This window comes from Marmota flaviventris, chromosome 19 (assembly GCF_047511675.1).
Source record: "Marmota flaviventris isolate mMarFla1 chromosome 19, mMarFla1.hap1, whole genome shotgun sequence".
Lineage (NCBI taxonomy): Eukaryota > Metazoa > Chordata > Mammalia > Rodentia > Sciuridae > Marmota > Marmota flaviventris.
In genome coordinates, this window is record NC_092516.1 from 1,919,054 (window position 1) to 1,931,859 (window position 12,806).

Here is a 12,806-nt window from a genome sequence, read left to right on the forward strand (position 1 = left end):
AGTCCATTTTTGTCAGAGAGACACCCACGAGCAGATATTAGGAAACCAGTTTTGTCTAAAACACAGAGGAATTAAGCCCAAAATATTTGAAGAGGGAAGTACTAGGGAATGATATTGACCAAATAATATCGTTATACCATGTGCATGTACAGATATGTAACAACGGACCCCATGATTGTGTACGGCTATAATGCACCCAAAAATATGTGGAAAGAGAAAAAAAATGACCTGAATAGGAAATGCCACCAATATGGACTCATAAAAATACAGACTTTACAACCAAAGAGGGAGTTGTTTTTCTTTTTCTTTTTTTTATTGGTGCATTCTGATTTTACAGAGTAGTGGAATTTACAATGCTACATTTGCACACATACACAGCAGACACTGATGGATCACATTCTCCAATACACTCCCTTTCCCTCCCCTCCTCCCTTTTGGCCGGAGTTCTTGACATCATGGAGGAAGGGCAAGCAGAGAGAGCTGAGGCTAGTGTCCCTGGATTGGGGTGGAGGTGAATGGGGTGAAGGAAGTCGAGAAGGTGTGTCTGCAGAAGAAAGAGCAGCACCAAGAGCCGGGGTCATGGAAGCCGAGAGTGATGGGTGCTGCAAACAGCGGCTACCCCTGTGGTCACCGGGCAGCCGGAGCGGGACAGTGGGAGCAGCGGCATAGGCATAAGTCCTCGTGGTGGTGGCTGGTTTAGTAGGAGAAGGAAGGGGAGAGGAGGAGGAGGAGGAGGAGACGTGGAGCAGGAAGCAGGACTTCCAGTAGCTGCTGTAGCCACAGCTTCCGCGGGAGCTGGAAGTGGTCCCAGGGGGGCAGGTGGGCAGCCGTGGTTGGGTGTTCTGCACCCTGGAGAACAGCCGTCTGTCTTTCAGGCGGACTGAGTGGCAGGACAGCTGGGTGCACGAGGAGGGAGGAGTCCGTGTTCCTACTTCATGGATGAGGAGGTGGGGAGATGGAAATGTGGGGTAGTCTTCCCGTGAGAGAGGGGCTACTCCTTAGCAACAGGACCAGAAAGGGAATTCTGGGCCCTGAATCCTCAATAAATTCCATTTCCACTGCCCATGCTTGTGGCATAACACCAGGAGCCCTGTGTGTTTCCCCCTGGGACGTACTTTCTGGGGTGGGGGGCTTCTGTGCACTAATGGGTCCTCAGTGCTTAGTGTGGTACCTGGCTCCCAGGAGACTCACCCATCACAGGAGCGATGCATCAACCTTGAAGAGTGAACGACTCTCTCTTAACTAATAAGCATAAGACAATGAGGAATGCTTATTATTTTAATGAATTCCATGTCCCCTGCCCATCCTTTCTCTTTCTGTCTGCAAACCATATGCCACAAACTGGTTCAGAAATATATTTTTTTAAACATCCATCCATTAACATGAGAAGATTTTGAGATTCTGCATATGTTCGTGAATCACAAGTCCATACCACTAGTTCACTGTCTCAGATCTAAGATTCAAGAAGTGATTAGAATCTAGCTTTCCTGGGTTTTGCTTTTACTTCTCTGGACACAGCTTCTCGATTTCCTTCACATATTTACCTCCACCCCAACCCAGGGACACCCACGGACCATTCACATTCAGGGGTATTTAAGGTCAACGTGGAAAGTCACATTTCTCCCCCCGAGAACCAGCCGGAATAGAAGAGCTCTAAGATCACGCTGTGCTGAGGAGGGGGCAGCTGGAGCCCCATGAGGGGTTCACCATGCTGTCTAGGCATGGAGCTCGGGCTCCCCTCTTTGACCTGAGAATACGGAGGCACAGGAGAGAGAGGATCATGGAGTGAAGAGACCCGTCTGGGAGTCAGAGGGATCTAGGTTGCCAGCTCTGTGTTTAGTCCGTGGAAAAGTCATTGCCGTCCCCAGGTCTCGGTTCCCCATTCTAAAGCAGAGACACAGGCTGATGTCTCAGGCCCACGGTGGGACTTACCGAGGACATCGTAAGAACCAAAGGCCCACTGCCAGGACCCATGAACTTTTCCTCCCTCCGCTCCTCGGAGAACCATTTACGTAATGGAATAAAGGACGTTTGCAAACTGTGACGTGCTGTGGGGAGGGGCTCCTTATTTACCTTCCTCTCCTGCTGTTCCTTTGCAAAGACCCTGGGCTCCAGCGTCTGGAACTGCCTCCCCTCCCCCATTCCATTTCCCTCCCTTCTGTTAGTGCCTCCAGCCTGCACTGTTCTCGCCAGCCGCACACTCAAGCCCCATGACGTCTCCTCTTGGACGGGCCTCAGCCTCCCTCTGCCCAGATGGGACACAGAGTGTTCTGATCTCCTGATCCACCCAGGAGCCAAGCCAGAGTCCTCCCCCTCTCCCAGCCAGCCATCCATCACGTCCTGCTGGTCCAAACCGTCCACCCATCCGTTCCCACCACCTCGCCCTCCTTCTGGCTGAGATGTCTCCGGTCGCCTCCTAATTGGTCTCCCCGCTGCCGAGCTAGCCCATCGCCACTCCATCACCCAGCTGGGGGGCTCTCTTCCCCACCGACATCAGATCGCCGCTCCCTGGCTGGAGCACTGCAGCACTCCTCTGTGCTCTGAGAGCTCAGCTCCCCCCGTGGGGTGGCAGGTGCATTCGTTCCCGTAGCTGCCAGGAAGGCCCAGGCCGACAGCTCACCCCGGCCCGGCCCCAGGGAGGGTCTGCCATGTTCAAGGTTGGGTCCCCTCCTCAGGGAACAACCCGTCAGTGTGGAGGTGCCCAGGTCTGCCCCCCTGGCTTCACCCTGGGATTTCTGAAAGGCTTCTCCTGCCCTTCGGGAGCAGCTGAGAACTCCGCCGTAGGGCGCTGTTCTTCACCCCTCCCTCTGCCACTCTGCCTCCCTCCCCACCCTGCAGGTGACACCAATAAACCCTCTGCATGCAGATCTCCTGGGGACGTGACCAACAATGTGGGTCTTCTGAGGCTCCCGGGATCTGCCTTCAGCACCGTGCCCAGCCCAAGGGCACACCGTGGGTTGATCGGCTGTTGGGTGGTAAGATGGGGCAGTGAGCAGTGCGAAGAGCTTCTCCTCCACAGGGTCAGCCCTGGGCATCTGTTCGGGGCCGCAGGGGTGTGGTCAGAGGACTCCCAGGGTAGCCAGTGAGTCAGTGGACCCCAGGCAGCTGTGGCCTCGGTAATGACCGTCTGCCATCTAGAGGGTGGAGGGCAGGAGGGCCCTGCCAGGGGCTTGCTCTCATTGGTGATGCTCCTCCATCAGCAGGGCATTCACCTCGGAATCGATTCTCGTGTACTCCTGAAGCTGCCAAGCCTGGAACCAAAAGAAAAGGCAAGACTTTCAGAATGTGCTTTTCTCCCGCAGCCGAGGCCGTTCTTGCTGAATTTCACCTTTTTCAGTGACTTGCTGTGGGAGCTGCAAGGACAGACTGCTGGCAGGACTCCCTCTGTGATTTCGCATTCACCAGCCTCAGCAAGTAACGGGAGATGGCAGGCGTCAGGGCCTCCCGAGCTCTGCTCTCCAGCCTGAGGCTGCTGGCTTCACCGTCTCCAGGCCTTTGAACTTGGTGTGTCTGCCCACATTGGCCTCCTGGGCCTCATCCACGTGCATGACTCACGTCAGACAGAATCTCTAAGACGTCCTCTCCACACTTCTGCAGGATCACATGCTCCTCCGCTGACCAGACCAAATTGTCCTGTAGCTTCTGAGTTTTCTCTTTGCATTGGCTGCTAGGAAGCTTGGTGCTCAGGCGCCATCAGCCTGTTCAGTGTCTGCATGGTGGACACTGATCTTTTCTGACTTCCCCTTACTTGCTTACATTAATTTTCCTTTCCCTTAATTTCCTCGGTGTGATCTTCTCCTGACTCTACTCATTTTTTTTCTTCGAGTGAGAAAGGAGAAGCTTTAGAAGATTAATGAGCTCTGACTGTCTGCTTGCCTGTTCCCTGCTGGTTTGCGATCCTATGGGGAGAAGACAGTAGCATCTTTTCATCCACCTTCCTCAAAAGTCGGACACATAGTAGGTCCTCAGAAGTATTTACTAAGTGAATGGCTCAGACTTAAGGGCAGAGGGGTGGGACAGGTACTTTGAGGACTTTTTGCTTGGGATCTAGTATATAAAACAAAGGGAATGGAAGATCTCAACTATTTTGTCGGTTTTTATGCAAAGTAAGGTACACTGGTCGGAGGTTGTGAGGCAAGGAGGAAGGAGAGAGCCCTGGGGGACAGTGTTCCCCTCGAGGGGCGGCCCCTCCATGGGGCTGGGAGTGGCTACTTGATGAATGGGTAGAGCCATGCCTCCACCCCCCCAAATATGTAAAACACGGGACAAAACCCAGCCAGTAACTTCTTTGTGATGACAAAAATTCATTTCATTTTCCCCATCAAATGATGGTTATTTCTGATTATCTGGCAAACCTGACACCGTCCTCCTACTGAGATTCCTGACATCATCATCTTTTATGTAGCAGTATCCTCTGGTGACAGGATAAGGCAGACAGAGAAGACTCCCTAGGGAATCCAGAACTCACCTCTTCAGAATGACTTGGCCCTGATCCACTTCTTCCTCAAAATAGGACAGAGACAAGCCCCATTTATTGGTGTGGACCTGGGCTGCAATTGAGGAGGGAGGAGATCATTTGTCACGGATAGCTTTTGGGGACAAGGCTGGCTCAGAAAGTTTGCCAACTTGGATGCGTGGGGATAGAACTTCTGAGAAGATCAACTGAAGGAGCTACAATTAGTCACTGTGTGACTCCAGGGAGCGTCACTTTGTCGGATAGTCTTGAATTCTGTCCCCATGTTGGGACGCCCCAGTAACTTCTTAAACTAGCGCTAACTCTATGTACTGGCCACCGTGCGCAGGGCTCTGTGGGCCTCCTTCAATTAATGTGAACACCAACCAACGAAGCAGCCACCATCTCTGAATCCATTGGGCAGAAAAGGAAGCTGAGCCTTATCCCGGGTCACCAAAGGAGCAGAGCTGAGACCTGGTCCCAGTTCTGACTAAGTCCAGCAGCTGGCTTCTGACCTGGCCAACTGAGGGCTGAAACTGGCCCCTCGATAGGTTTGACTTAAACAGCACTTTTAAAAAAAAATGTCAATCATTGAAAAATTAAAGATCTTACAAAAATCTTTTCTTCCAACTCATCCTGAGAAACAGAACTATTCGGTGACACTGCACCTGGTGACCACCAGCTGGCACAGAGCGGGGGCTGTCCTCCTGCAACAGAGCTGTCACTCATTCACAGAACATGGTTGGCCCCGTAGGCACCTGAGATTTTGGCCTCTGGTAAAAACCACCCCGCGTGCCCGGCCTGGAGAAGGAAGAACACCACCTGCATGCATTACGATCACCTCTCCCTCTGGTTCCTCCACCCCTGCACACGACTCAATCCGTGCCCTTGAACTTGACCAGTGGGGCCAGAGGGACGGGAGACCTCGTGGCCCATCACTGTGACTGGGGTGCCTGGAAAAGGACCAGCCAGGTCCTCCTTGGAAGCCAGCACAAAGGCTCAGCATTCTCTCCAGATCTTTCCTTTGTTTTTAAAAAGATCCCAGAGCATTAGAATTCTTGTAGGTACTGCTAAGCGGATGTCGAGTCCAGGTCACCCCCACCCCCTGGCTATTCCAGCCGTAATTCTGGAGCCCAGAGGGAACAAAATCAGGTAAAAAGGCCCCTTCCTTGCCCTGACTTAACAAGGCTTACTTATGTCTCTGCGAGCCACAGGTTAGATCAGCGCCGTCTTTCCTGAACATCAATAATGTATGAATGTGTGTGAAATTGCTAGGCTTGCTTTTCAGTCCTGGGAACGCAGAGGAACAAATGCCTCAGCCCTAGACCGCGACTTCAGAGATCTGCCTCTTTACCCTTCTTGCATTAAACATAGGGCCTGATGCACTCCTAGGAGGAGAGTCCCAGGGGACTCTACACACAGTCACAATCCGACCTGCTTGCGAGTCAGAGGTCACAAGCTCAGTGCTGGATGATGACAAGGTGACACCTGTCCTGGGCGGTGCTGGGAGTGTTGACAGAGAGATAGATGATCTCTTCTCTAATCTTTATCAGCAACTCTTTCCAGTTGGTGTTGTTATTTACACTTCGAAAATGAGGCAACTGAGGCTTCAGGGGCTGACACACGGGAGGTCCCACGCTGGAAAGAAGCCATAATTGTTATTCAAAGGTAGTTTTATTGGCTTCCAAAACTTTCTTCCCTCCACATATGTACATTCTTCAGCAATTTAAATTAAACTATCTGGCCTGCCCAAGAGAACAATTTGGAAGAGATCCATCTATCCCATTTCCTAATTATCCAGTGAGAAACTCTGTGCGTCTAGGAGAGTTCTGGCATCCATCACTGAATGAGGTTGGACAACTTCAAGAACCTGGCACCTATGTGAGCTAAGGAGTGGGTGCGGGCAACCTCTGTCTTCCCAAGTTCACGCCTGGCAACCGGGGAGCCCCCTCTCCCCTGCGCTCCTTTAACTAGCATGAGAACCGTCCTCTGTGTTGCTAGATGGCTCAGTCGCTGCTGTGTGTTAAGGAGTGTTAACATTTTGTATCAGGGGGTCTCTAGAGGAGCAGCGTCAGCAGGAAGTATGACTATAAAAGGGGACTCACGAGGTTGGCTTTCACGACCACGTGTGGATCACCCCGTCCACGGTGGCCGTCCGTCTGCAGGCTGCAGAGCTGGAGGGACCAGGGGCTGCGCAGCCCAAGAGGCGGAAGCCCCAGGACAGGAGGGGTCAGCGGTGCCACCCTCGTCCTAGACCAAGGCTCCTGGAGAATCACTTCTTCTGTTCTGGAAGAGTGAGAAGCGAGAAGCCATTCAAGCAGATTCAAGCTTGCACCTGCTGCTGCCTTGTTCTTCCAACTTTTCTTCCATCCAAGCCACCCTCCTCTTGGACGGTGCTGCCCATGCCTGGGGAGGGTCTCCATTTCAGTTGGCTGTCTCTCGTGCCAATCATTCCTGGACACACCCTCATCCACACACCGTAATCCCCTTATTCTTGGCATCTCTTAACCCAGTCAGGTCGACAGTTAGATTATCCACGACACCTTGCATCCTGAGGCCTCCCTTAGGGAGAGTCGACCAGTGGCCACCACCATCTCACATTGCTGCTCTCCTTAGGGCTGCGGCCTGGGCACGTGGAGTCCTGGCCCCGAACGCTTCAAGGAAGGCCCAAGAGCTGAGCAGCAAAGCACAAAGGGAGAGGACAAGAGGCCCCCAGGGTCCCTTCGTGTTGGGAGGGTGACCATGGTGTGTGAAGTGGCTTCCTTCCGAGGGCTGCAGGGAAGGGTCTGCTCCAGGCGCTCTCCTCAGCTTGCAGGTGGCCCTCTTGTCCCATCTTCAGGTGGCCTCCTCTTCTTTTAGGGACCCCTGTCCTATTGGACTAGGGCCCACTCCAATGGGCTCCTTCACCCTCGATGACCTCCCTAAAGAGGGCAACTCCTGATTCAGCCCACTCCCACATGCTGGGAGTTAGGATCGATTTCAACACATGAATTTTGGGAGGGTCACAGTTTGGCTCATAACAACCCAGGAGTGAACCCTTAAGATTTGTACCTTCTGCTGTGGGTGAATCTTCATCAAAAGAAAAAGACGCCCACGGATATTGAACTGCAGTTAATGATATGCAGGTTGCAGTGCTTGGGCGGGGTGGGGGAGTGTATTGATGTTGGTGAGGTCTTTGAAATGCATCAGAAATAAGATGGATTAATAGATGCACGGATAAGGGATGGACCAGATCGAGCAGCATGTTAATGGTAGACTCTCGGTGGTGAGTGTAGAGGTCTTCGGGGTAGAATTTATTTCCACATTGTTCTATTTTAAAACATTTACGATTCAATGCTGAAAACTACAAATGGAGTACCCACTGTGTGCCGGGCGTGGAGTGGGGGGTGGGCAGGATTGAAGGAGGAGTTCCGCGCCCTCGGGAAGCTTGCACTCACAGGAGCCGATGGGCAGCTGAGTTTCCGGGGTGCATCCTGTGGGTGAGTCCTTCATGGGTTAGTCAGACCAGATCCGACCCCCGATGCCCACCTGCATCTCATATTTCGTGGCTCGGTGGACACGAGCCAATGGGGCTTTCTGCCTCCATTAGGAAGATGAATCCTCCGGCAGCCTCTCGCTGTGCAGAGATGAACCACCCTGGGTCTGAGTGGCGAGCCACTGGAGTAACAGCCATCTGTACCACCCCAGGAGTCCCTGGTGAGACCCCCACACCGTTTATGATGCACAGTGACGGCAGGACGGAGAGGCAGCTCTGCTTCATTGCTGTTTGCACAGCACAGAAGACACCCAAATGGAGAAGCTCACTGGGAAGCAGTTGGCTGGGAGACCGTCAGGGCGCAGAGTTGATCACGGGAAGAAAACGGGCCATCCGCACGGAGCCCTGGTAATATTTTTAATACCAGCTGAACGCCTTTGAATTGGAACAAAGGGATTTTTTCAATCTTTTCAAATAACTTCTAGGCTTATGGTACAAATCCCAAAGAGTAAAATGTTGTACTGATGAAGCCACAATAATAGAAAATGAGTTAACTCCTCGGCTAGAGTCTGTATTCCTGGAGTTTGGGAGACCTGCACTGAACAGAGAAAAGAAAAACCATCACATCATCAAACAAGAGTTTTTCCATGATGTTAGAGCCTGTGGGCTTGAATGCTGATACGTATGTTTTTTAAAATGAGGCGAACTTAGGGCAAGTTACTTGGTATCTTTAAATCACAGTTTTTTTTTTTAATCTGTAAAACGTAGATATCACCAATTCACAATGTCCTAAGAACTTGGAAATAAGGATGGGAAATACCTTCCTGGGACCTAGTCTCAGCTTTAGTACTGAGTCTGGTTTGTGATGCCCAGAAAATTTTATCCCCGGGGACAATGACGGTGACGATAGTGACGACGGTGTTCTAACGGTAGTGGTGACGATCATGGCGGAAGATGACGGGAACAGCTGGACATGCAGGGGGCAACTGTCACCTCAAACAAGCCAGGAGGCTGTTCTGTCTCTGGGGGATTAAATGGCATGAAGTCTACCAGGAGAACTGGACCCGGGAACTGTGGAAAGAGTCAAGCGTGGGTCGAATAAATCAAGCAGAAGGAGGGCATCTGACCACCAGGGGTAAATGGCTCCTCCTTAACCAGTGGTCAGCCTGGCTTATGGGTAGATGGCCACCGTCAGTGGGCCACACTGCCGTGTGCCGTGAGCTGGGACAAGTGTACGTGTGAGTCTACGGATTGTGGCGGAGGAGGCCCAGACAGACTCCACGTCTTGGGATTTCTGTCTGTGGATCCTCCCAAGGTGTTATTATTTGGGCGATATTATTATCATCTGCCTCATTAGTTTTGAGAGCAAACACCGTCTATTTCCTTTTTTTTAACCTCTCATTCATCGAGCATATAGACAATTCTTTGGTGCTCGATGGAGATCCGTTAAATCAATTAGAAACATGGTTTTGGCAGTGATGATTAATATTTCTAACCTCGTGCTGCATTAGGAGGGCCATATGTTCAGAATAGGTCGTCTCTGTACGACTCCTCTTCAAGTGGGGAGGGAGGGGACATAAACACCTCTACTTTAGAGCAATTACCTGAGCTTGTCACTTGCTGTAGAGACGTCGATCTTTGTAAACCCTGTAAAAGTCGTTCCAGATGTAACCTAATGATGGGTTTGACTCACCTTCTAAAGTGGTGTCACTGCTTCTCAGAGAACCACCTCGGTTCTGGGTCAAGCCAAAAAGGAGACTGTTCATAGGAGTTTTACATGCAGTGCTGTTACCATCCTCCCCCATCTCTTCCTGGTTATTAAGGAGATCCAAGGACAGGCTTAGGATGCCGTTTTGTCTAGGACCTTATCTTTGCCACCTGCCGTTCCAGGACTTATGACTTTACCTATATAGAAGCCAGAGGCTTACTCCACCCAGTGCCGGTGGCTTATGAGGTGTTCTCTGTCTGGCGGGACCCCGCGGGTTCCCAACACGGCTCCCTCTAAGCCTCTCGGTGGCTCTTCCTCCAGGCTCGGGAGCACAAGCTGGACACCTGTGGGGACCCTCTGCTCAGCCCTCTTTTCCGGGTGCTCGGTGGAACCCTGGCTCCGTGGATCCCTGCATGTCCTCCGCCCCAGGGCCCCAAGGCTCTTCCTGGCTCCGTGATCTTCAGTGGCTTCCTGGGCGCTCTGTCCAGGCTGAGAGGTTCCAGGGTTTGAACTGGTTTTCTTCCCACAGGAGTGACCCTGGATGGCCCGGGGCCTGCTGTCTCTGAAACCGTTGTGTCTCGTAGCTTGTTGGGTTTTTATGGTTATTCCAGTTGCAAACCAGGTAAAGCTGATTCTCACGACTGCGTCTTACCCAGAAGTGGCCTCAGGAGTAGTAATGCGTGGCTTTTCTGAATCATGAATTCCGGCCCCGGATCGGGTCGATGAACACGTGTTGGAATATGGGTGGGTTTGGCTCCGTTTTCAGTTCTATTTAGATAACTGGCTTTGTAGGGCTCTTCATAAACGATCACCGAAACCGACTCTGCACTTAAACTGAAGGAAGCTTCAAGGTCAACTTGTCCTGCCCTCTGAGCAACTCACAAACTTCTGTGACAGTAATTTCTTTAAAAAACACACAGCCATCTAGAATAGAACGGTTGCTTCTGCATTCCTGCCTTTGTTTCAGCTCTAGAATGAAGGAGAAGGATGGAGAAAAGTGCTGATTGAGAAGTGCTGTTTAAGACTAGCTTGAACCTGGTTCTTCTACCGAGTAGCTGGGTGACCTCAGGCGACTTAGCCTCTCTGTTTTTATAAGATAGAAAAATGCCTGTCTGGAAGTGTGGTTGAGGATATGAAAGAGGCACCGTCTTTGTCTCATGTGGGCACAGAGCATAGTAGGTGCTCAACAAATAGTGGCTTATTTCTGGTCTATCAAGAAGAAGGGCCTTCTAAAGCTGACCCTGGAGGATTGTAGGACTCGGGGCGTGGGGTAGATCACTTCCCCAGTCCCTGCCTTCATCCGTGCTTCCTTCAGAGCTTGAATAAAACAGCGCAGGGAGCCCAGGGTGGGAGGCTCCTCCCTTCCTGAAGGCAGGAATCCAGGCTCAGCCCTGGAGCAGGTTAGGACACTCACTTTGTGTCCATACCAGCAAAGTGGGGACTTTAACAACCTCAGCTGGACGGATGGCTGGCCCCTGAGTCTGCCGTCCAGGCCTGGGGGGCTGGTGTCAGTACCTGGATGCGACTTTCTTCTGGCCGCAGGAGCAGGCCCTTCCACCAGTGACCGGCTCTCAGGACCAGGCCAGATGGATACAGCCGCAAAAGCATCACCTCCCCGGGTGAGTTCTGTGCGTTTACCCTCCAGCCAGCACAGTTCCTTCACCAGCAAATTATGTCTCTTCTCTCTTCAAAACCCTCCATCAACTTCACACCCCTGGAACCAGCTCCAAATTCCTTACCACGACCTGAAAGTCCTGCCTGATGTGACCTTGCCTGAGGGTAATTTTCTCTCCCTTCCCTTCTGTGGTCTCTGTTCTTGCATGCACTAACTCTTTGTGCCCCGGGGCCTTTGAACTTGCTGCCCCCTCTCTCAGCCTGGCATATTCTGTGTGATTTTGGTGTGTCTCATTGGCTTATCTTTGAAGTCTTCCCCGTGTGTTAACTGATCTAAAGGACCCTCCCCCTAGCATTAAGGTAGCTCATTTGACAGAGGTGTGCCCCCAGGAACCGCATCATTTCCATTTTAAAGGTGACAGACTGTAATGGCTTGGAAAAGTGATACCTGCCTCAAGTCTCAGAGCTGGTAATGGTAGAGTCACCACTGAACCTGAGGGCAGGTGACTGCTCCATGGCTTTATAGGAGGTTCGCTTACTTATCAGGGAATTCCTCTTTTTGGGGTCATTTTAGGATCAAACTGACCCCCACGGTGCCTCTCAGGGAGGCCCTCAGCCTGCGTGAGGAGGGGTGTCCCGACCTCCTGAGCGGTGGTCAGTGGTCACCTGGCATTCTGCAGGCATTTACCCTGTTACAGACAGGACTGGAAGGGACTCCAGCTGTGAAGAGGCCGATGGCCCAGGCTTCCTAACGCAGTTTGTGAAGTCAAATGGGTGACATTTCCCCTCAGGCCAGGCCAGCAGGGGGGTGAGCTGGGTCTGGTCCCAGCACAGAGTGTCCCTGTCACCAGCCGGCTCCACCCTCACACAAACCCAGACACCTCTCCTTCCACGTTCTCTTTCCTCCCTGCTGGGCCACGTCTTTGGCTGAGGCCACCCATGCCTGATGCTCGAAGGGAAAGGGGGCCCTGAGACGCCCCTCTCCTTCCCCAGAACAGCCGTGCTCCAGAGAGGTCAGGGGAGAGCCCTGGTTTGAAATCCCAGGACCCAGGCTCTAAGCGCAGACTGTCTCCTCCCAGGAAGAGCAACTTGGGCCGACCCGTTCCCTCTGAGCCTCGCCTCCGTCCTCATCTGAGCATCGCTGGCTTTCCTGGGCGGTTCAGGAAGTGCTAAATCCAAGGTTGCTTGGTAATTCTAGCGGGAGCAGAGGATGGTGGGCCAAAGCCTTGGACTCCGTGACTTCTAGTTAGGCTGCTTCACAAAGGCAGATTATTTTCTTAGCGCTGCCGTTAGGCTCATCTGCAAAGTTGGGAAAGTAACACAACTTTTGTCCCTAGGTTATTGCATGAATTACCCGAATGAGTTCAAGGAAAGTCCTTTCAACCTGGCTGGAGAACAGGAAGTAGGCCCTGGACATTACTGTGGTCACAGTGGGTATCAAACCTCCCCGAGTGTCTCGCTTATGCTTCAAATGTCCTCCTTCCTACTAGGATTTCAAGGTCCATCCACACTGCCGGGAAGAAGGAGATCAAATGGCAGAGACTTGTTCTTCTCTC